Here is a 24,344-nt window from a genome sequence, read left to right as displayed (position 1 = left end):
GCCACTGGATTCAAGCAAGCCTGGCTGAAGACGGCTGAAATGCCAGAAACCGGTCCTAGGAAGCTTGTTTCCGGTCCAGGGATGACATGGCTTGGCAGTTCGGGCTGGACTGTTCCCATGAGGCACAGGGTCAGACTGATTTGCATATGGCCATGTCTGAACTGGGGTGGCAGAGTGGGCTAAAGAACGGTGATGGATTAAACCCAGATCAGTTGACTGGGGGTGAGTGCTTGCAATGTTCAAAACTCCGTCCATCATTTCCTTTGGTTTTTTGCTTTGTTCGCCATAAATTGGCAGGGTATGCTCAGACATGAGTCCCTTGCTCACTTTGCCACTGGATTCAAGCAAGCCTGGCTGAAGACGGCTGAAATGCCAGAAACCGGTCCTAGGAAGCTTGTTTACGGTCCAGGGAAGACATGGCTTGGCAGTTAGGGCTGGACTGTTCCCATAAGGCACAGGGTCAGACTGATTTGCATATGGCCATGTCAGAACTGGGGTGGCAGAGTGGGCTAAAGAACGGTGATGGATTAAACCTAGATCAGTTGATTGGGGGTGAGTGCTTGCAATGTTCAACACTCCGTCCATCATTTCCTTTGGTTTTTGCTTTGTTCGCCATAAGTTGGCAGGGTATGCTCAGACGAGAGTCCCTTGCTCACTTTGCCACTGGATTCAAGCAAGCCTGGCTGAAGACGGCTGAAATGCCAGAAACTGGTCCTAGGAAGCTTGTTTCCGGTCCAGGGAAGACATGGCTTGGCAGTTCGGGCTGGACTGTTCCCATGAGGCACAGGGTCAGACTGATTTGCATATGGCCATGTCTGAACTGGGGTGGCAGAGTGGGCTAAAGAACGGTGATGGATTAAACCCAGATCAGTTGACTGGGAGTGAGTGCTTGCAATGTTCAACACTCCGTCCATCATTTCCTTTGGTTTTTGCTCCAATCAGGTGTAGGCCAATTATAATGCATTTAATGTACTGCTCGCGCCCCTGCAATGCACAGTTTTCTCATCAAAATTTTAACTGCAAATTTTGCAGTGATATTATCAATGCTGTCATTAGTGATGTAATATGTGGGGTAGTTAGCAGTGCATGGTGAGGTCATGAGTTATACTTTCCTAAGAGCTTGAGTGTTAGTTACTGGAGAAAACTATAACTAGTGAATTTCTGTGGAGTTGTTAGTTTAAAACATTGTGTTGTTACTGAACGTTCCACCTAACTATAAAGTTATTTTAACCTTTGTTCTTTTCATGGAATTTCTAGTTTTTTATAATGCAAAGTAATATTTTGTTGCCACACAAAAAACTAACCACTGCCCATGCAAGGCCTTTGGGTGTGCGTGGCAGGGGGTACTCCGCAAGGCCTGTCCTTGTCACAAGCCCGCCCAAGGCAGCCACCTCTCACAAACTGCCAGCCCCATGCCGTGCATAGTCTTATGTGTGCATGGCATAGGCTTGTAAATCGTGCTCGGGACCAAAACATATAAATGAAGGGGGGAAGGCATCAGCCCTCCTCCTTGAGCATTAATTGGCCCCTGGGACACAATCCACCAGGGGCCAAATTCCCCAAAAAGGCAGACAGGGGCCACAAATCCCCCTCCTCGAGCCTTAATAGGCTCTGGGGAACCCATTTCCCAGGGCATCTCTAAATTATAGCTGGGTATTCTGGTGCCCACTTGAGGCACCCATGAAGAAACACATATTAAGGGGAGGGATTGCAACGCCCCTTCCCCGAGCTTTATTAGGCCCCGGGGACCCCACCCCACGGGGTAAAATTTAATTAAAAAGGGAGGGGGCGGCTAGGCCCTCCTTCCCTAGACTTATTATTCTCAGGGGATGCCACCCCCTCCTGCAGGAAGAAAAGGCTTGTTTGCTCCCATCTGGTGGGAGATTTAAAAATGCTGCCACAAGGCAGAAGCAAACATCCATTTCCCTGCCCGCATCAGTGCAGGCAGGAAAGTTACTATGTCCCAGGGGTTGGGCACCCCAGGATACTGTAACTGATCCGGCCCTGGAGGATGGGAGCCCCAGGGTCTTTAAAGGCTCAGGGAGGGACGCCGAGCTGCAATCTCTTTCTTTTTAATTACTCTTGTAGCCCCGGCGGGATGGGGTACCCAGTATGTTTTTAAGGCTCAGGTGGGGGACGGTCGCCCTATCTCCCCTTTCATTCTACATTTCAGCTCCATGCGATAGGGTCCCGGGGTCTAAGTAGGCTTCGTTTATTTACTCAGTCCTGGGGAATGGTCACACGACTCCACTCCCCAAGCGACTGTAGGCCAAGGGACCCCATCCCCTGGGGACATTTGTTTTTAAAAAGGGGAAGGGGCGCGCAGGTCCCTCTCCAGACCTGTATTGGCCCGAGTGCTCAATCCCCTGGGGGATAAAAATATATTATTAGGGGAGGGAGGCCCTGTAGAGTTCCAAGTATCCCATCCCCTGGGGCTCAAAACATTTATATTATGGGAGGAGTGCGTGCAGGCCCCCTTTGCAAGCCAAAGGGACTCCAAGGATCTCAACTCCTGGGGCCAAAAACATTTTTGTTAGGGGAGGAGACAGACAGCCCCCCTTCCGAGCCCAAATGGGCTCTGGATACCCATTCCTTGGGACATAAACTAATTATAGGAAAGGAGGCACATGGCTCCTCTGCCCAAGTCTTAAAAGGCCCCTGGTGAGTGAAGTGCACAGAGTTTTTCACGAGGGAGTCTATGTGTGGAATAATGGCAGGAGATGATTAAATGAGTTAATTTTTCAAACATGAGTGCTGTTAATTCTCCATCTTTAAAAAAGTTTTTTTTATACTTTTGAGCAGTTATTTTGAGGAGGAGGTTAACAAACCATAGTGAATATTTGCAAGAATTAGAAATTGATCACGCAGTGGGTGAGTCAACCTATGCAAGTTATATGTCAATGCTAGATATAAATATTGTGATATGAACCAATGTATTATTTCTATCAACAAATCAAAGCATTACGGTGTACTATGTGTTCAAATGAAACTTCTATGAGTGTATAGTGATGCAGTGGGAGGTTTAACAGGCAAGAAACAACAGCACTCTCCAAATGGATCTTGGTAGGTTTGTTGCTATGTGTTGGCAGCTTGCATATTTTCTGTAATCAACTGTGGAACACAACTTCGTAAATAATGTTTTTCACTCTTAATGTCTTTCTTCTCTTTTCTGTCATTCCCTTAGCCCTTCTGTGTGTGTGATGATAGCACATTCATGTTTATAATAGGCTGTTCTGGGTGCCTAATAAATAAATACCAGCAAACTGTTTACCATCTTTGGTAGAGAACATCAGCCGACCCTGTCCACCTCCTAACCATGGGGCATATTATCAACGGGCAGCGATAATTATCGCTGGCCGTTCATAGCAATAGAAAAATTATCGCCAGCTATTGCTGAATATTATCGCCATGATAACGCTATATTTACAACGCATAGCGCTATGGCGATAATATTTCAGCGATAGTGGTGTTTTGAATGGAACATCGCTGGTTTTCCAGCGATGTTCCATTGAAAACAGCGATAACATTGCTGATAGGACCCTGTGGTCCTATCAGCATAATCCATATCCCATTAAAAGTATGCCTAAGTCAGGAATTTAACAGGTGTTAAATTCCTGAGTTAAGGCTGAGGTAGCGCGATTTTTTTTATCGCTGAACCTCCTTGTTAATATTGCGAAGCTGCCTGGACGATATTAACATGTGTTGTTTTAATAGCCACGCCTCTTTTGCATCTCATTAGCGATGCGAGGCGAGGCTGTGAAAAAACGGGCTCTACATCAAGGAAACACGCGCTAGCGTGTCCTTGATGATATTGCGATATAATTATCGCCACTTTTCGCCCAAAAATGGACGCTAAAGCGGCGATAATTATATCGCCAGCCCTTGCTAATATGCCCCCATGTGAGAAAATGTACACTGAATTTTAAGTGTATTTAGATTCAATTACCAATGCAAATTCAGGTTTTGTGAATTATTGTTGTTAACTTACACTGCAAAATGGTGGCACGCCTAAACTTAAGTCTCACTTAAGAACATGAATATCTTTGGAAACCAGCCCCATAGTCCAAATTTCTGTGGTTTTCTTTAAAACTTGCACTTGTTTTTCCCTTATTAGGCGCCATATTTAGGCTTCGCTTACTTACCTATACAGAGGTCTGTCAGAAAACAATTTTGACTGATTCTTAGTCTTCTATGATACATGTGCCATGGTAAATTGGTCTTGCATTCATTTTAGTGTAAGGACAACCATATTCATGCAAGAATTCTGTTCATTTTAAAAAGAAGTTCAGGATTCCTATCTTGATAAAAACTGAATTCTATGTGGGGCTTTATATGAGATGAAACCTCTTCCGTACATCTTCATTAATGTGACTAGTTTTCCTAGCCACATTTTATGGTATGGTTATTTATAGAATTTTTTTTAAACCTTCAATACATGAGTACGAACTTAACCTGTAATAGTACGCTAGTGATTAAACTCGATGTTAACAGTACACCATTTCAATGTGCATTTTGCTCTATAAATCTTTTATGAATCATCAATTCAAATAAGTAAATCGTATCACTCAAAAAATGAAAGTTTGGATTTGTTTAGAAAGTTAGTTGTTGGTTGCTGGTTGACTGGTGTGTGAGCCCTGGTCAAGCAACAGCAACAATCCTTTGCAGGATGAACCGCAAAAAGTCACTAAATTAGCCTGTGCTTAACCCCGGGTAGCTTAGCACAAAACGCAGTCAGGCTTAACTTAGAGACAATGTGTAATTTATGAGGCACACAAACAGTAATAACACGAAAACACAGCAAAGGGAAATTTAGAAAAATAGCACGAACTTTAATAAATTGTTACAAAAATGACAAAAATGCAATCAGTAGAACCGAAGTTATGAATTATAGTTACAGAGTTTAGTAAAAAATAGTGCCAGAAAGCAGAAAGTGCCAACTCTGGAAATCTGGTCACACTAGACCAGTTCAAAGTCGCACTTGTAGGATAACCACGTTGAAACACAGGTCGTCTACTCTCAACAGGTTAGGCCCACTAAAATGTACCTTCCCAAAGCCGGCACCAAGAGTCCCGTTAGCGCTGCAGAGGAACACGAAGAGCAAGGAAAGCGTCACAGACGGCTGCTGAAGGAGTACGAAGTGCTGTCTGGGTGTCGTGGGCATTGCTGGAGCTTTGCGTTGGTGATCCCCATGAGTGGTCGATTTTGCAGTGTGAAGAGTCGGGCTGAAGGAGGTCTGCACTGAATAGCGGGAGAGGAGTTGGCCTAACGGTTAGGGCGCTCAACGTCGGACCTGGGGAACTGGGTTCGAGTCTCGGTAATGACGCTGAACATCCTGTGATTCTGGGCAAATCACTTAATCTCCCTGTGCCTAACAAAGAATGAATGCGTGTCCTAATGTAACGTAACTGGTGCTATGTAAAGCGCTCTGATACCTGATTGGATTCGGGTCAAGTTCGCGCTATATAAAACTCTGCAAATAAAATAAAAAATTGCGGTGTGAGCTACAAGGTCTCAGTGTGAAAAGGCCGGCTCGCGGTCCCAAATAGCCCAAAAGCCAGAAGTCAGCTTTCTGAATCACACCAAGATTCTAGGGCATGAGAGGTACCATCTGGGGGTCAGGAACTCACTTCAGCTGAGTACAGGGACTGGTGCAGAATGTTGGAGAGCCTTTTGTGTCCCTGAGGTTCAGATCAAGAGGCCAGAAGATTAGCTCTTGGAGACACTCTGATATCTGGGGTTCAAGATGAGGTTGCAGGTCCAGTTCTTCCTCCCCAGGCAACAGGGAAGCGGACAGCAGGTCATTACAGCAGGAGGCAACAGTTCCTTAAGAGTAGCAATCCAGCAGAGTGGCAGTACTTTCCGCTGCACAGCAGTACTTTTACTGGCAGGGTATCCAGGGACCTAAATACCTTGTTGTTTTAATCTGTCAGTCTAAACATACTACCTGTGCTCAGCGCCAGTAACCTATTTTTGGCTGCACTCTATAAGACTATTCTAATAATAATAATAATAATAATATACACAGATACAGAAGTCTACTGAAGAGTTGGTGTTTGAGGTCCTACTTTTATACCGTTGTGCCCGGATTCTGGAAGGTGGGAGAAGCTTCCAGACAGTGGCTGGGAAGTGTGTGGAATGTCCAGCCTACCCAGCCCTGGCTTCAAGTTGGCTGCAGTAGCAATGTGGGGTCACAGTCTATTAAGTTGCAAGTGGGCCTGTGCTCAGCGTTGCCCCCATTCTGCCAGCAGATGGCCCATTCAGGCACACCTAGTCCCTCTATTGTGTGACTGTCTGGGAGGAATTCACAAAGTCTGTCTGTCAGATATACCCAGTCATGTGACCCAAGACAGGCTACAGGCACAAAAGGGCAGAAAAATGCCAACTTTCTAAAAGTGTCACTTTTAAAATTGTGATATAAAACCCAACTTTACCATAAAATAGGGCTTTTCACTGCAGTGCCACAGACACAAAACATAACATAGCTACCGGCTCCCAATTGGAGATTACAGATCATTAAATGCAATAAGGAATCCTGATGATTATCCTATGGGAGGTGTCCACCTCACACTAGTGAAATTTGTTTTAAGAGTTTTCACACTAGTGAAAGAAATGTAAGAGTTTTTCACTATAATTTACAAGCCCTAAGTATATGGAATCCCACTCAACAAGGGACTTACAAGTAAATTAAATATGCCAATTGGGCATAAGCCATTTTGGCCATGTTTTAGGAAGAGAGCACAAGCACTTTAGTACTGGTTAGTTTGAGTTTGAGTTTGAGTTTGAAAGTATTTTTAGAGCGCACGTATACCAGCGGTTTCTTGGCGCTGAGGCTGACGGGGACTGAAGTTAAAGGCAGGGAGGGAAGGGGGAGCGTTTATTCAAAGGACTTTGTAAATAAGTGGGTTTTAAGGCATTTCCGGAACTGTGAATAGAGGGTGATGGAGCGAAGTTCGAGGGGAAGGGAATTCCAGAGAGTGGGGGCAAGAATAGCAAATTTGGATCCTCCCCACTTCTTTCTCCGGAAGCGTGGGATGGTGAGGAGGGACTGGGAGGAGGAACGTAGAGCCCTGGTGGGGATATATGAGACAATCTCAGAGGAGATGAAGGCTGGCGCCAAACCCGATCGGGCTAGAAAAGTGATGGATGCGAGCTTGAATTGAATTCTTGCTCGCACGGGGAGCCAGTGTAGTGAATTCAGAAGTGGGGTGGAATGATGAAATTTAGGGAGATTGAAAACCAGGCGGGCCGCCTGGTTTTGTATCTGTTGTAGGCGACGCAAACTGTATGCAGGGATGCCGGCATACAGGGCGTTCCCATAGTCCAGGCGGGACACCACCATGGCCAAGATAATGAGTTTGAGGGCAGAGAAAGTGAAGAAGCGGGACACCCTGCGTATGGTGCGCAGTGAGAGAAAGGAGGAAGATACCACAGAGCTAACCTGGGAGTGAAGGGTGAGTTGAGAGTTAAGTTTTATGCCTAAAGTTTTAACTGAGGAAGAAGGAGCAGGAGAAGGACCGAGGGAGGGGGGCCAGAAAAGAGGGGACCAGGGGCTGGATGAACCACCCGTCAACACCAACTCGGTTTTATCAGGGTTGAGTTTAAGGTGGTTGTGGTTCATCCAGTCCCTAATATGGAGCATGACAGTTTGGAAATTAAGAATAGCCGAGGGAGAAGAAAGATTAAAGATCAGCTGGAGGTCATCCGCATAATTAAATACGGTGACCTCCATCTGTTGAAGAGAAAAAATCAGAGGGGCAATATACAAATTAAACAAGAGGGGAGAGAGAGAGGAACCTTGGGGGACCCCGCACTGAACTTTCCGGATGTCCGCTGTAAAATCACCCAGGCGGACAGCCTGGGTGCGGTTGCTCAGGAAGGAGGATAACCAGACCAGGGCAGTCCCCCCGATCCCCGCCGCCCCGATACGGGAGAGTAAGATGTTATAATCCACTGTATCAAAGGCGGCTGAGAGATCGAGGAGCACAAGGGCCTGGTGCTGATTAGTATCCATACCCTCCCTGAGGGTGTCTAGAACCGACATGACCACGGACTCCGTAGAGTGTGCGGGGCGGAAGCCAGCTTGGCGGGGGGCAAGGGCTCCATGCTTCTCCACAAAGGAACTCAGGGCGCAGGTGACGTGGCGCTCGAGCACTTTAGCCAGAAATGGCAAAAGGGAGATGGGGCGGAAATTGGCTGGGACAGAAGGATCTGCCCCCGGTTTTTTCAGAATGGGCACAATTACCGCGGATTTCAGGGAGCTAGGAACTATGCCTTGAGAAAGGGAGCTGTTTAGGAGGTGAAGGGGAGGGTCTGGGCAAGAAACGAAGATGTGACGGAGGATGTGGGCAGGACAGGGATCGTGCGGGGAGCCAGATTTGATCAAAGGCACCAAAGAGGTCAGACTTTCCTGAGTGATAGGAGGAAAGGTGGTCAGTGCGCCTTTGGGAGGAGGACATCGAGGATCATCAAAAGATGGGGAAGGAGGAGGGATGTTGGACTTGATGGTTGCAATTTTCTGGATGAAATAATCATTGAGAGAGAGGCAGAGCTCTTCAGACGGGACTGGTTTTAAAGTAGTTCTGTCCGAAAATGCCAGGTTATGAACGATGGTAAATATCTCCTTGGACTGGTTCTCTGCTGCTAAAATCTTGGAGGAGAAATAAGATGTTTTAGCCTCCAAGATACCTTTTTTGTACTGGCTCAGGATGTTGGTGTATTCCAGTTTCAGAGTGGGGCAATAGTTTCTCCTCCAAGCCCGCTCCGCGCGGCGGACTGTTAGTTTGGTGGTTTTAAGCTCTTTATTAAACCACCGATTAGCGTCTTTGTCGCGTTTGGAAGAGATGCGCTTGAGCGGGGCAACGGAGTCGCGGCTATGGGAGAGCCATTGATCTATGGCATCAACCTGGGAGGCAGTGGTAAGGCCCTGAAGAGAGGGGAGAGAGCGGGTAAGGAGAGAAGAGAGATTCTCAAGATTGACACGGCCCCATGATCGGACCCAGATATTTTTGGGCCGGGGGGGCTTAGCTGGAGGGAGAATAGGAAGAAGAAAGGAGATCAGGTGGTGGTCAGACCAAGAACAGGGGGAAATGGAGAGTGATTCCACAGGGCAGTTCAGGGACCAGATCTGGTCAAGCCGATGACCTTTAATGTGGGTGGGGGAGTGAACATGAGATATGAAGTTGAGAGAGTGAAGGGTTTCGGAAAATTCCTTTGATGACGGACATTCGGCGGGATCAGAGGGCCAGAAATTAAAATCGCCAAGGAGCAAGATGGAGGAGTTATTGACTGTAATGGTGGCCAGGACCTCCAAAAAGTCAGGGAGAAACTGTAGGGGGGACTGGGGGGGACGGTAGGTGAGGAAGCAGGTTAGAGGGGGAGAGGTGGAAACTGTGCGAATCACCAGGAATTCGGTGGTGGCAATAATGGGTAAGGATAGAACTTGAAAAGGGAGATCGGTACGTGCGATGACCGCCACGCCGCCCCCGGCTCTGCCTGAAGAACGATCCGCCCTAAGGGCATAATAGGAGGTCGGTAAGGTGGATAGAAGGGCAGGAAGGGAGTCATCGCAGAACCAGGTCTCGGTTAAGAAAAGGAGGTCAGGAGCATGAAGGTCCAACAGGACCGACAGTTCGTGCGCGTGGGCAATAGCAGACCGAGTATTAAGATAAAAGGCAGTGAGATTTTTAGGGGTTGGCAAAGGAACTGACTCACAAATCGTGGGAGAAGTGTCGACTGTGGTACAAGGGCGAGACAGGGTGGGGGGAGTTATGCCAAGAGCAGAGATGCGGAGGGTTGTAGTGGCCGAGATGGGCCAGGGGCCCTGGTAGCTACGAAGTAGGTCCGGGGTGTAGGTAATGAGTGGGGCAGGGTGAGGTGTCCCTAGTCCCGGCTAGTCGCGGACGGGCGCAGACGGGCTTAACTTAGGCGCAACTTCGGCGCGCATTCGTCGCGCCCGCTGCGCTCGCCCGCTGCGCGTTCTGAGAATGCACATTTAAGTAGTGGGCCTTTAGGGCGGGGAGGGGGCGTGGCCACAGAGTGGGCATGGCTAGCGGCGATGAGGGCAGGTAGAGGGTGTCCCGTGACAGCGCTAGGTCCGCTGCACATCGCCCTGGAGTGCCTGAGTGCGAAAGTTTATTTATAGGATACACAAGTTAAAAATGCAGAAAATCACAGCAACGGAGTCAACTCCCGGCTTTCCGCCTCAGGAGACCGGAGCCAAAAGAACGCTCGTGATTCGGCCCTTAAGTAGGGTGGGGAGGGGGCGTGGCCACAGAGTGGGCGTGGCTAGCGGCGCTGAAGGCAGGTAGAGGGTGTCCCGTGACAGCGCTAGGTCCGCTGCACGTCGCCCTGGAGTGCCTGAGTGCGAAAGTTTATTTATAGGATACACAAGTTAAAAATGCAGAAAATCACAGCAACGGAGTCAACTCCCGGCTTTCCGCCTCAGGAGACCGGAGCCAAAAGAACGCTCGTGATTCGGCCCTTAAGTAGGGCGGGGAGGGGGCGTGGCCACAGAGTGGGCGTGGCTAGCGGCGATGAAGGCAGGTAGAGGGTGTCCCGTGACAGCGCTAGGTCCGCTGCACGTCGCCCTGGAGTGCCTGAGTGCGAAAGTTTATTTATAGGATACACAAGTTAAAAATGCAGAAAATCACAGCAACGGAGTCAACTCCCGGCTTTCCGCCTCAGGAGACCGGAGCCAAAAGAACGCTCGTGATTCGGCCCTTAAGTAGGGCGGGGAGGGGGCGTGGCCACAGAGTGGGCGTGGCTTGCGGCGATGAAGGCAGGTAGAGGGTGTCCCGTGACAGCGCTAGGTCCGCTGCACGTCGCCCTGGAGTGCCTGAGTGCGAAAGTTTATTTATAGGATACACAAGTTAAAAATGCAGAAAATCACAGCAACGGAGTCAACTCCCGGCTTTCCGCCTCAGGAGACCGGAGCCAAAAGAACGCTCGTGATTCGGCCCTTAAGTAGGGCGGGGAGGGGGCGTGGCCACAGAGTGGGCGTGGCTAGCGGCGATGAAGGCAGGTAGAGGGTGTCCCGTGACAGCGCTAGGTCCGCTGCACGTCGCCCTGGAGTGCCTGAGTGCGAAAGTTTATTTATAGGATACACAAGTTAAAAATGCAGAAAATCACAGCAACGGAGTCAACTCCCGGCTTTCCGCCTCAGGAGACCGGAGCCAAAAGAACGCTCGTGATTCGACCCTTAAGTAGGGCGGGGAGGGGGCATGGCCACAGAGTGGGCGTGGCTAGCGGCGATGAAGGCAGGTAGAGGGTGTCCCGTGACAGCGCTAGGTCCGCTGCACGTCGCCCTGGAGTGCCTGAGTGCGAAAGTTTATTTATAGGATACACAAGTTAAAAATGCAGAAAATCACAGCAACGGAGTCAACTCCCGGCTTTCCGCCTCAGGAGACCGGAGCCAAAAGAACGCTCGTGATTCGGCCCTTAAGTAGGGCGGGGAGGGGGCGTGGCCACAGAGTGGGCGTAGCTAGCGGCGATGAAGGCAGGTAGAGGGTGTCCCGTGACAGCGCTAGGTCCGCTGCACGTCGCCCTGGAGTGCCTGAGTGCGAAAGTTTATTTATAGGATACACAAGTTAAAAATGCAGAAAATCACAGCAACGGAGTCAACTCCCGGCTTTCCGCCTCAGGAGACCGGAGCCAAAAGAATGCTCGTGATTCGGCCCTTAAGTAGGGCGGAGAGGGGGCGTGGCCACAGAGTGGGCGTGGCTAGCGGCGATGAAGGCAGGTAGAGGGTGTCCCGTGACAGCGCTAGGTCCGCTGCACGTCGCCCTGGAGTGCCTGAGTGCGAAAGTTTATTTATAGGATACACAAGTTAAAAATGCAGAAAATCACAGCAACGGAGTCAACTCCCGGCTTTCCGCCTCAGGAGACCGGAGCCAAAAGAACGCTCGTGATTCGGCCCTTAAGTAGGGCGGGGAGGGGGCGTGACCACAGAGTGGGCGTGGCTAGCGGCGATGAAGGCAGGTAGAGGGTGTCCCGTGACAGCGCTAGGTCCGCTGCACGTCGCCCTGGAGTGCCTGAGTGCGAAAGTTTATTTATAGGATACACAAGTTAAAAATGCAGAAAATCACAGCAACGGAGTCAACTCCCGGCTTTCCGCCTCAGGAGACCGGAGCCAGCAGTGGTAAAGTTCATAGAGGCCTAAGGCCAACAGAAACAAATTAATCAAAAAGTGGAAGATAAAAGGCAAAACATTTGGGGGTGACCCTACAAAGGGAGCCCAGTACAACAGATTTACAATTTCCAAAAACATTTTCAATTAATATTTAAGCTAATATTTGGTCATGTGGATTATTTCCATATTGAAAGGTGAGACTACATTATGCCAACAAAAGGAAGATGGTTTACCTTCACTTGCCCTTATTTACAGTGTGCTTTCCATCAAAGAAATGTATGTAGATATTTCTAGAGTACAGTGTCATGCTTAACTCAAAACCACACGGGCACGTTCAATCAAAACTGTTCACAACATATTGCAAGATTATTATTTCCACAGCTTTCATGGCCTCATTACGTAAGGTATGTATAGTGCTATGTGTTCATTTTCAAAAGATTAATTGTTCAGTCTATCGTGCAATTATGTATCCTATTGATAAATAGGATTGCTTTTAATAAAACTTGAAAATGTCAAGCAATGTACTTGGAAGTGAGTTCAAACATTGAAATATAACCCGTAGTGTTTGCCACAGTAAATGATCATTGTTCAAGAAAATGATAATTGTACATTTTTGGCAGAAGTTCGAAAATATAAATTACATGGTATGCAGCCCCCTCTTCATTATTTTGAAATTGTTCATCAATAACTGTCTTGTACTCAACCTTGCATCATTAATCACCACTGAACCATCATTATCAGCTATTTTTGCATTTATGGAAACACATTTATATAATTATAATTCCTGAACACATTTATTTTCCCTCTAATCCATACAGTAATACTATATTTATTTTTCAGCTCAAACAGAAATTGTCGTACTCTCCGGTTCTGTGTCCTTGGGGCTGTGTTGATGCTCAATGGGTGCCCACCTCTGAATCGACCCAAGTCTGGACTATAAAAACATACACAGACTTTTGGGGCAATTGAGCGGGGGAAGGAAAGGGTGGGGACTGCGGGGAGGGAGACCTGTGTGGAAAACAAGGAAACACCATGAGAATTGGACTATAACCCTTTCCTCTCTTACTCTATTCCCTGACCCCCTCCACCTCCCATTCCTACCTGTAAAGAAAAAGAACGCTGTCTCATCACACTTCCGAGGAGAGGAGAGGAAATCGCTTACAGAGCGTGGTTCCGATGCCCTAGCCCAGTGTGGTTATACTTGGCTTCATTCTCTTTTCTCTTCTCCTCCTGTGTGGGTACCAAGAGAGAAACACAACACAAACAAAAAAAGGAAGGCGAGGCAGACACTGAGGACAAACACGAGAACAGATAATTGTGTCAGGTGAGAGTATGGCTGATTGGGGCTCAGAGATGTAAAACGTTAGGTATCACTTTCCTTCTCAGTATAGCGCACCTCAGATCCTATAATGCCATGAGGTTCCCTGCAATCCAGGCACTCTGCCATATTCGTACGATACACGCTAATGTACATCCATACTCATGTAATGCCCAGAATTTGTCTTGTTCTATGCCTCCGTATCCATACACAACGGATTATAATACAGTCTTGTGATGCCTGCTGAGTTATGTTCTCACTCACACATTCTCACAGCATGGCGGTCATTAAGTAAATCGCAGGCGCGTATTTTCACCCCGCATGAAACCGGGTATGGTTTCGCCAACGGGGTCAAAAGCAACCCAAGCGCCTCTAAGTGCACCTACGCTCCCCTGCAATGTGACCTCGCTATACGCGGTCACCTCCAACAGGGGAGTCACTGAGAACCGGGATTAGTCTCCCGCTTGTCATCAGACAGAAGTCGAACGTTGTGTCCTTAGACACTCTTACCGCACTTGGAGCGGAGGAACGAAGCTTCCTGCTTCTTCTGTGGATTAGGTCGAATAATCGGCAGCGCGGTCCGGAGCTCAGGGTCTTTATTTCCTGCTTCCGGAACTGCCATTGCCTCACGTGCTACGTAGCGCGCATTGCCTGATGGGGATTGTAGTTCTGTTCTCCTCGCGCCGTGTCGTTTCCGGGTACAGCAGCGAGCGCGACTGCCGGGTCCCAGATCCTGACAGAACATCCCCTTCACCGGGAGCGCAAGCTGCTATCAGGTTTCTCAGGGTGCAAGCTATGAAACCGGGATACCAACTTGGGAGCATGCACCGCCTCCTTCGGTTCCCAAGAGTTCTCTTCAGGGCCGTACCCCTTCCAAGCCACTAAATACCACAGCTTCCCCCTTACTCTCTTGGCATCTAATATGCCCTGTACCACGTACTCGAGATCCCCCTGTACTAACACAGGAGCTGGACGTTTCTGTGTCTTACCCTGAACTGGTTTTAGAAGGGACACATGAAACACTGGATGTATGCGCAGATGGGAAGGGAGCTTCAGCTTAACTGCCACAGGGTTTATGTGTTTCACCACCTGATAGGGGCCTATGTACCTTGGGCTAAACACACTGTGTTTTTTTAATCTAATGTGTTTTGTGGACAACCAGACTCTATCACCGCTCACATACGTAGGACCGGGTCTACGCCGTTTGTCGGCCTGTGCCTTGTATCTCTCTTTGGCCATAATCAAATTGTCGTGTATTATCAGAAGTGTTTTGCGCATCTGCTGAAGTCTTGTGTGTACCTCAGGTAGGCGAGTGTAGGAACTAGGAAGGATCAAAGGTGTGAATCTGGGGTGAAACCCATATGTGCTATAGAACGGAGAGTACGATGTGGAGGAATGTCTGGCGCTGTTGTATGCGACTTCGGCTGCCCACAACCAGTCCACCCATTCGTCCGTATTGGTTTTGACATAGCACCGAAGGAACTGTTTTAGAGTTTGGTTGAGCCTTTCTGTTTGGCCGTCTGTTTGTGGGTGGAAGCTAGTGGAAAGAGACGTGGTCATCTGCAGCTCCAAACACCATGTATTCCAGAAGCCTGCATCAACCTGGGCCCCTCGGTCCGAGACGATATCTTTGGGAAGGCCATGGAGTCGTACTACGTGGACTAACAAAAGTTTTGCCAGTTGGCTGGCAGTGGGTGCTTGTCTACATGCTACGAAGTGGCCCATCTTGTTCAAATAGTCTACCACTACTACGATAGCGGTGTTTCCTTTATCCATCGGTAAACCCACAATGAAGTCCACCGAAATCCGTTCCCAGGGAATGGTAGGTGAGGGCATGATCTGCAGTAGTCCTTGTGCCTGTTGGTGATCCGTCTTTGATTGAGCACACCTGGTACACTCCCGTATCCATGTCAACACGTCCAGACGGACTGTTGGCCGCCAGAATTGGCGCGATATCTTCTCCAATGTCTTAGGTCATGACACCAGGTAAATACAGTTCTGCGTACTTTGAGGGTAGGGAGCAACAATTGTTGTCCCTTAATGGGGAGCCCTTGTCGTACCTGCCATTCTGGATGCGATTTGAGGCAGCGTCGCCATGTCAAGGTCTGTATCCCGAGTCGGACTTCCCGCAAGAACCCTTCGGTTTGTATGGAACATACCACTTTGGCCGGTTCAATGATGGAGTCCTTGTTTACACTACTTTCAGGCGGGACGACTTCTTGTCTTGTCAGGGCGTCTGCCTTTTTGTTCTGGACTCCCGGCCGGTAGGTAACCACAAAATGGTATTCGGCGAAGAAGAGCATCCACCGAAGCTGACGTGGAGTGAGATGACGGGCTGCCTTCATAAACTGGAGATTCCCGATGGTCGGAGTACACTGTGACCTGATGGACGGCTCCCATTAACCAGTGTCTCCATTCAAGGAAGGCGTCTCTGATAGCTAACAGCTCCTTCTCTGCTATAGTATAGTTCTGTTCCGCTGCATTTGGTTTCCGAGACATAAAGGCTATGGGATGTAGATAACCCGTAGTTTCATGTCGTTGTGAGAGCACTGCTCCTATTACTAACTCGGATGCATCGGCTTCCACTATGAACGGTATAGCCGGATTGGCGTGTGTCAGAACTGGGGTTGTCACAAAGGCATTCTTTAGACGGTCGAAGGCTCTTTGGGTGTCCTCGGTCCATAAGAACGGGGTCTTTTTTCTCGTTAATCTAGTCAACGGAGTCACTATCTCAGAGAACTGCCGGATAAACCGGCGATAGAAATTCGCGAAACCAAGATGGCGCCTGACTAAGCAGCACCCGAGAACGCTCCCTATGCTGGGAAAAGGGAATCGGTGTAATTGGAAAAAGAGGCGATGTACCGAGACCAAAATACCTCATGGAGACGGCGTCTAGAAACAGTGATTTTGTTTCCGTCGCCGAGGACCTGATTAGTGGACTGTTAGCGGCGGCAGCGACAATTTTGGTGGAGTTACGAGACTGGGAGGTCAGACTGAGAGATAGCTTGAGCTCGGGAGACGCCGTCAATCGGACGCGCGTGGGAGGCAGAGCTTGCTACGTTAGTGAAGTACGTAGCGGTAAGAAACAGAGCATTGCTGAAAGTCGCAGGATGGTAAACGGAGCAGGAAGAAATCGGCAGAGCTGTTGGTGGAGAGTGCCATCGAGAGAGGGGCTCGCAGACGGATACATCGGGCAGGACGCTCTGTCTGCTCCCACTTCGGATTTGCATGAGCCGAGAGCTGTGACAAACAGCACGCACAGGATGGCACCGAAAATAACGCGAGGAGGCAAAGGAAAAACTCCTGAAGCAGAGCAGATGCATATTAAACATCCCGTTTCCCAGAAGGACACTGAGAAAACTAAGGCTATTGAAGATGCCCAGAATATCTCAGGTGAGAGTGGGGTTGTGGAAGTTAATATGGGGACTCGGAGCAATGTCAGGGGGAAGAAAATTAGAGCGCCAGGCTCAGAGACCCCGATAAGTGCTATTAACGTGGCCAACTATGGAGTAAACACAGGGGGCACTAAATCTATAACGGGGTATTTTTCCCCAGTTAATCAAGACCCAGTGAACAAAATAACTGAAGCAGTCAATCCAGAGAGGGCAACAGACAAAATGGTCAAAACAGTGCTGGGACGGGAGAAGAGGAAGGAAAGAAACGTCATCGCCTGCAGGGAAAAGGGCAACACACAGGAGAATCCAAGTAGGGCTCCCGAGGTGCAGGATATTAACTTTGAGCTGCAAAGGGGGGAGACTATGAGGTTCGAGGTCGAGGTCGTTGAAGATGGTCACGGTGAGGGGAGAACAGAGAATAGTCTAGTGACTCTCATAGACCAGTCAAAGGAACAAAGCAATTACTCAGAGGCTGAGGTCGGGGCAACTGGATCAATAACCACAAGTCTGAAAAGCATACCAGGGAATATGAGTTTAGATCCTATTCTAACTGTGGCTTTAACTCACGAGACTGCTGTATGCAGCGACCCCTGTGGAACCGAGGAGAACCCAGATGTAACTGATAACTTCTTTTCCGTCACTGACGGGTCTGAGGATACTCCCTCTGAGGCAGAAGGGAGCAACGAAGAGATCTCCATAGATGCTAGCTCCGGTCTCAGTTCAGCAAGTAGCAAAGACTCTCTCAAGGAAAGAGATACAGCTATCAAAAGGAAGAGGCTGTCAAGACGACAGAGAGCCACGCAGTCACAGGAAAAAACACTAGGAGCTCAAAGACGATGCAGTGGAGGCGATAGCGCAACTAATTTAAAATGGGACTATTCAGACACCCAAGGGAATTACTCGGAACCGGGGATGCAGAAGGCTCACGGAGAATCAGAAATGGGAATGCCTCCTCTACAGCTAATACTGAATTCGATAAAAGACCTCCAAGAGGCAACGAAAACTGAGGGGAGGAAAAATCGACTTGTAACCAGGAACCTAGAAAAATCAATAAAAAAGTCGCTAAAGTCTGTACAGATACAAAGACGAGGGTATCTCATTTAGAGGAGCGTACCAGCAACCTGGAAGATCAACAACTGAAAGAGATAACTAAGACAAAAGAACATGAGCATCGATTGTCAGATATCCAATGGAAGCTGGAAGATTTAGAGAACCGCCAGCGACGGAACAATCTCAGAGTCCTGGGTATAGAAGAAGGAAAGGAAGGGGAAGACGTGAGAGCTTATGTAATAAAGTTGCTGAAAGGAGCTCTCCCAGAATTAAGCCATTGGGATTGGGAGAAAGAAGTTCAGAGAGTGCATCGATTTCCGTTAATGATGAAAAAGAAAGAGAAACTGGGACAGAATCAGAATCAGAATCAGGAAAAGGTTCAGGGGGCAAGTACACAGAGAGTACAAAGACCCAGGGCCATATTGATATACTTTGGAAACTTCTTATTAAGGGAAGAAGTGTATGCTAAAGCTCGCCCCAATTCTAAACGTCAGTTTCTTCACAACTCCAGACTATTGCCATAGAACAGTGGAAAGGAGATGGAGATTAAGAGAGCTGATAGATCCATGCCATCAGATGGGGCTGCAGGCCTATCTGATGAATCCAGCAAAATTGAAGATTATACATAAAGACACTGTCAGAGTGTTTACTTCCGAAATACAGGCAAAAGCTTACCTGGAAATATTGAAAAAGGACAGTACCACTGTATGAACAACAGCCTGAGCGAGTTCTTTTTTTCTTAGGGCACTGTCAATAAGTAGAGATATTTAGATATATAGATATATATAGACACTGGTTACATGCATTGGCATTGGGATATGCGGGGCACAATGATTGAACGTATGGATGCCATTATGAAACAATATGATATGATATGATATGAGACACCGGTCCAACAAAAAAAAAAAAACAAAAAAAAATGCATGCATAGGGAGGCTGAAGGTCAGACTCCATCACAGAGACCATCGGTCTACTTGCCTTAGCAGGGGGGGGGGGTGGGAGGGGCCACCTCCCGGGGGGAGCTGGGGGAGGGGGGTTGGGGGGTTGGGGTTTGGGGAAGGACACCGGGGGGAAAAAGAGAAAAAACGTCATCATTGCAAAGAATACATACAGGAGGAAAAGAGGAGGAAAAGAGAAGGAATTCAGCAGGAAGGTGGGGGTTAAAAAAAAAAAGGACACAATAAATTTTTATGCGGGTAATCACAATTAATATATGTGGTTTGAATGATGCCAGAAAGCGGAGAGAGTTCACAGAGTATTTAAAGTTTACACAAGCTGATATCGTATGCATACAAGAGACCCATATTGAGGCATCTCGAAAATACCTGTTAGAGCAGCTTGGTTATCAGCTTCTAATATATACAACAGAAGGGTCTAGGACGCGGGGAGTGGCCGTGCTCGCACGGGGTGGCTTGGTGACAGTTAAAAAACAGAAAGCAGACTCTTACGGCCGATGGATTATAATGGAATGTAGGGTGCGGGGTTTCGATTTCACGCTTTGCTCCATCTACGCCCCAATAATTGATGACTCAGAGGTTCTTGACCATATTAATGAACAATTAACAAATTGGCCCTTGCCTATCATAGTCTGTGGAGATCTAAATATAAATGGCCTAAACGGACTATGGAAAAATGATCCTGTCAGGTTCACAGGTCGAAAGAAGAAGCTTCATAAAGCATTAATACAGATGATGCAGGATAATGGGCTGACTGATATATGGGAACAACAAAGGGATGGGGGAAGGGGAAGGGGGAGCACTTATTACTCTGCACCACATAAATCCTTGGCTAGGTTGGACTATTTTTTGGTATCTTCTGCACTGTTGTCAATTTCTAAAGTCAAAAAATTACCGCGGGTGGTGTCAGATCATAGCCCTTTGATACTTGATATAGATATTCCAAACCAACAAAAGGAGAGATCTAGCTGGACTTTCGAGAGAGCCTTGCTGTATGACCCTAAGTATATAACCTGGATGGATAGCTGGCTAAAGGATTACTTAAATATTAATAGAGGATCTGCGCCCCCTAGAATTGTATGGGATGCTATGAAGGCTGGCATAAGGGGAGAGACAATTAGCTATTCGCTAAAACGAAATAAAACAGAGAAAGAGGAAATGGAGGGTAGACAAAGTACAGTGGCCGCTATTGAAGAGGAATTTATAAAAGTAATAGAAGCTAAACAAGAGACTGTAGAAGTATTACAACGGTTGGCTTTGGCAAAGGCAGCTGTGGGTGAGTTATTAGCAAATAAAGCGGCAGGGAAATATATGGCATGGAAACAGGATCAATATGAATACAGCGAACAGATAGGGCGTATTCTAGCCATTAGGACTCGACAGGCAGCCACAAAGGAGGATATCTTACAGATAAACTCTGCAATGGGAGTTGTCGCCACAACGCCAAAAGAGATTTGCGCTATTTTTCAAGAATTCTATCAAAACTTGTATAATCCAGAAAATGGTGACGCAGGTGGTGAAATCGAGAGATATTTAAAGAGTGCGCAAGTAGAGAAACTAACAAATGCGGATAGAGTGAAGACGGACTCCAACTTTTCGTTAGATGAACTAAGAGAGGCAATCAAAGATCTACCAGCCGGGAAAGCGGTGGGTCCTGACTCTATACCACTTGAATTTTATAGAAAATGTATCTCCAGTATCGAAGAGGATCTTTATCGATTAATGATCGATACGCAAAGAGGGGGGACTCCTCCTGAGTCCTGGAGAGAGGCAACCATGGTGGTATTTCTCAAAAAGAATAAAAATTCAACTGACCCCGAGTCATACAGGCCCATAAGCTTGATGAATAGCGATACTAACATCTACTCTAAGATGCTAGCCAATCGTCTAAGTGCTTTTATTGGTAAGATCATTTCCCCTCGTCAGCATGGGTTTATCCCAGGTAGGGGTACAGCGGATCATATTCGCAGAGTTTGTACTCTGTTTGATGGGACGGCAGCTTCACGAGACCCTATGGCTTTAATCTTATTAGATGCAGAAAAAGCATTTGATAGGGTCTCGTGGGGCTTCCTCTGGGCGGCTCGAGGAAAGGCAAACATAGGGGATGTTTGTATCGGGGCACTGAGAGCTCTATATCTGAACCCTACGATAAGATTGAGGATTATGGGGGAGCAGAGTGGGGTTATAAAAATTGGACGGGGTACTAGACAAGGATGCCCATTTTCCCCACTACTCTTTGCATTTTACATAGATGGGTTTATAAGAAAGATAGAGTCAAATAGAAATATTATGCCTGTTGTCCTGAACGGACATGAAACGAAAATATTAGGGTACCCGGATGATTTAGCTGTAATATCTGCGGATCCGGCGACAGCTCTACCAGAGATAGAACGAGAGGCAATAGCCTATGGGGCGCTCTCAGGGTATAAACTAAATGAGAGTAAAACTGAAATAGTAGTTAATAAAAAGGTAAGGATGGTAGATAAAAGAATAACAGATTCAGCCACCTACTTAGGGATAATAATAACCTCCGACCTTTCAAAGATAGTGGAAATAAACTTGGGACCGGTAATTAAAAAGGCTAAGTGGGATCTAGATAGATTAAATAATCTATATTTAACAACAATAGGTAGATGTAATTTAATAAAAATTATTTTCCTGCCTAAAATACTATATTTGTTTCGCACTGTTCCGCTAAATTCAATAATAACTGGCTCAGTGAAATAGAAGGACTTACAAATCATTTTATATGGGCTAAAGGTAAAACACGGCGAGCACTGAAATTTCTGTCATTACCAAGAGAGCGAGGGGGTTTAGCGGCACCGGACTACAGGGCATATTATTGGGCAACTGTTCTACAATACACCATTGGGCTATTGGGTGGAAATACAGAGGATCGATGGAGAGTGGGGGAGAGCGTTCCTGATATATATGAGTTATTGATTAAGTATTCTAACAAATGGCTCCTTACATTTAACGAAGGCAGTTATTATAAGAAAGTTAAGTTCAAGACAGTGGGCGCAGCAATGGCAATATGGTCAATTGTAAGGAAGAGAACGCAAATTGGGAGGATGAATTATTATACTCCATTATTTAATAATCAGTCGTTACCAATGGTATTCCATGATCCGGTTATGAAGCGTTGGGATATGAAGGGGATAAAAACAATAGGAGACTTGGTGGGAACAACGGGACTTATAACATTTGAGCAAGCATACCAGTTATATAATTTAGACCGTAGGGATTTTGTCAAATATTTACAGATAAGATCGGTCCTGTCAAAGAAACAGGGAGGGGATACGAATTATAAAAGAGTAGAAATTATGGAAGTTCTCAGGGATAATAAAGGCTGTTCAATCTCCCAGGTTTATGGAGAATTGATCAGGTATAAGGAGGACGATTGTGGAAAAGTGATTGATAAATGGAATAATAAGCTGAACTTAACTGGCAATGAGGTTGAAAAAGCGATTAAACTATCAAATTCAGTGCTAAGAGTTGCTACTCTACAAACTCAACAATACAAGACCTTGTATGAGCTATATTATACACAATATAGAATTGCTCAGTGGGGGGGAACAATGGGAGTGGTCTGTCCCAGATGCCGAGCAGCACAGGCGGATACCATTCATATGTTTTCCGCTTGCCCCGCCTTGGATCTATTTAAGAACACAATAGAGCAATTTCTGGATCGTGCTCTCGGGATTAAAATAAGTATAACCAATGAAGTTATGATTTTGGGAGTAACTAGGGATGGTATAGAATCACCTCATCATGAGTTCATTTATACAGCTATGACCCTATGTAGACTATGTGTTGCAGCGATGTGGAAAGACCCTAACCCGCCAACATTCCAACAATGGATGGCACGATTATTAGCGATATATGTATTAGAAAAAGCATTGTATGATAAAAAAGGATGGAAGATACAGCAGATGGGGAAACGGATATGGACTCCAATTTCTGATTGGAAAGATAGACTTGAAAACGACTGAAATAATCCCCCTTTTTTTTTTTTGTTTTTTGTTTATCTACAATGCCAAAATCCGGATAAAAGTTATTATATAGAGATTTGATTATGTTTTAATCCCGTTTATCTTCGTATGTGCCACTCCGCTCTTTCTGCTGATTTTGTTGTATAATTGGCTGAATGGAATTCGCCTAATGATATGTATGAATTGATTTTCTTTTGCAATGACGAATAAAAAAAAAAAAAAGAACTTAAAAAAAAAAAAAAGACATTCGCGAAACCCAGAAGGCTCTGGATTTCCTTAACGTTGTGAGGACAAGGCCATTCAATGATGGCCTTCACCTTCCTTTCTGCCATGACTTGGCCAGACGGGGTAAGCATAACTCCAAGGAATTCCACGGTCGTTACGTGGAATTCGCACTTCGTTATCTTGCAAAACAACCAATGTTTCCTTAAGGCTTGTAAAACCAGGCGCACATGCACCACGTGTTCTTCTTCTGTGGCTGAGTATATCAGGATATCGTCTATGTAGATCACGATGAAGAGGTCCAGATATTGCCTCAGGACCTCATTGAGAAAAAACTGAAACGCCGCTGGGGCGTTACGCAACCCAAAGGGCATCAGCAGGTATTCGTAGGGCCCGTACCGTGTCTTGAACGCGGTCTTCCATTCGTCCCCCTCTTTTATTCGGACCAAGTGGTAGGCACCCCTCAAGTCTAGTTTAGTGTAGGTGCCTGCTGCTCGCACTTGCTCCAAAAGCACTGGAATCAGGGGGAGCGGATAGCGGTTCTTGATCGTAATTTTGTTCAACGCCCTGTAGTCAATGCAACACCTTAAGTCCCCGTTGGCCTTTGCTATAAAAAAAAGGGGGTAGGCCGCTGGCGATCTAGAGGGGCGTATAAAACCCAACTCTAGGTATTTATCCAAATACTCACGCAGATATGTTGTTTCAGGGACCGTAAGAGCGTATATCCTCCCACATGGTACTACCGATCCCGGGACCAGGTTTATGCGACAATCATAGTCTCTGTGGGGTGGTAACTTTTCTGCCTTTATATCGCAAAATACATCGGCGTAAGGTTCATAGCATGGAGGCAGCCCCACTTCTTTATCAGCTGCAGTGGCTATATGTTGACTAGTGGCTAAGATTCTCGATGGCCGTGACAGCGTTGAGGTGCAATGGTTTCTGCAATACTCGGAATCGAAACTCAACGTCTTTTGAGTCCACCTCACCGTTGGGTCGTGCTTCTGGAGCCATGGCAGGCCTAGAATAACTCCGTACTGAGGGACGTGTATTATACAGAACGATAACTTCTCACTATGATATTCCTCGTAACAAAGTTCGTACTCCTGAGTGTGGTGTGTGATGGGCCCGGTTTCCAACTCCTGACCGTCCACTGCGTACACTTTCTACGGAGTGGATCTGGGTACGAGTTGCACTCCCAGACGCTGTGCCTTTTCTTTGTCCATGAAGCATCCGGTGGCTCCTGAGTCCACCATTGCCTGTATGTGTTGGTTTTCACCTCTTATC

The sequence above is a fragment of the Triturus cristatus genome, chromosome 6, assembly GCF_964204655.1.
Source record: "Triturus cristatus chromosome 6, aTriCri1.1, whole genome shotgun sequence".
NCBI classification, from domain to species: domain Eukaryota; kingdom Metazoa; phylum Chordata; class Amphibia; order Caudata; family Salamandridae; genus Triturus; species Triturus cristatus.
This window is presented reverse-complemented; position numbering follows the sequence as displayed.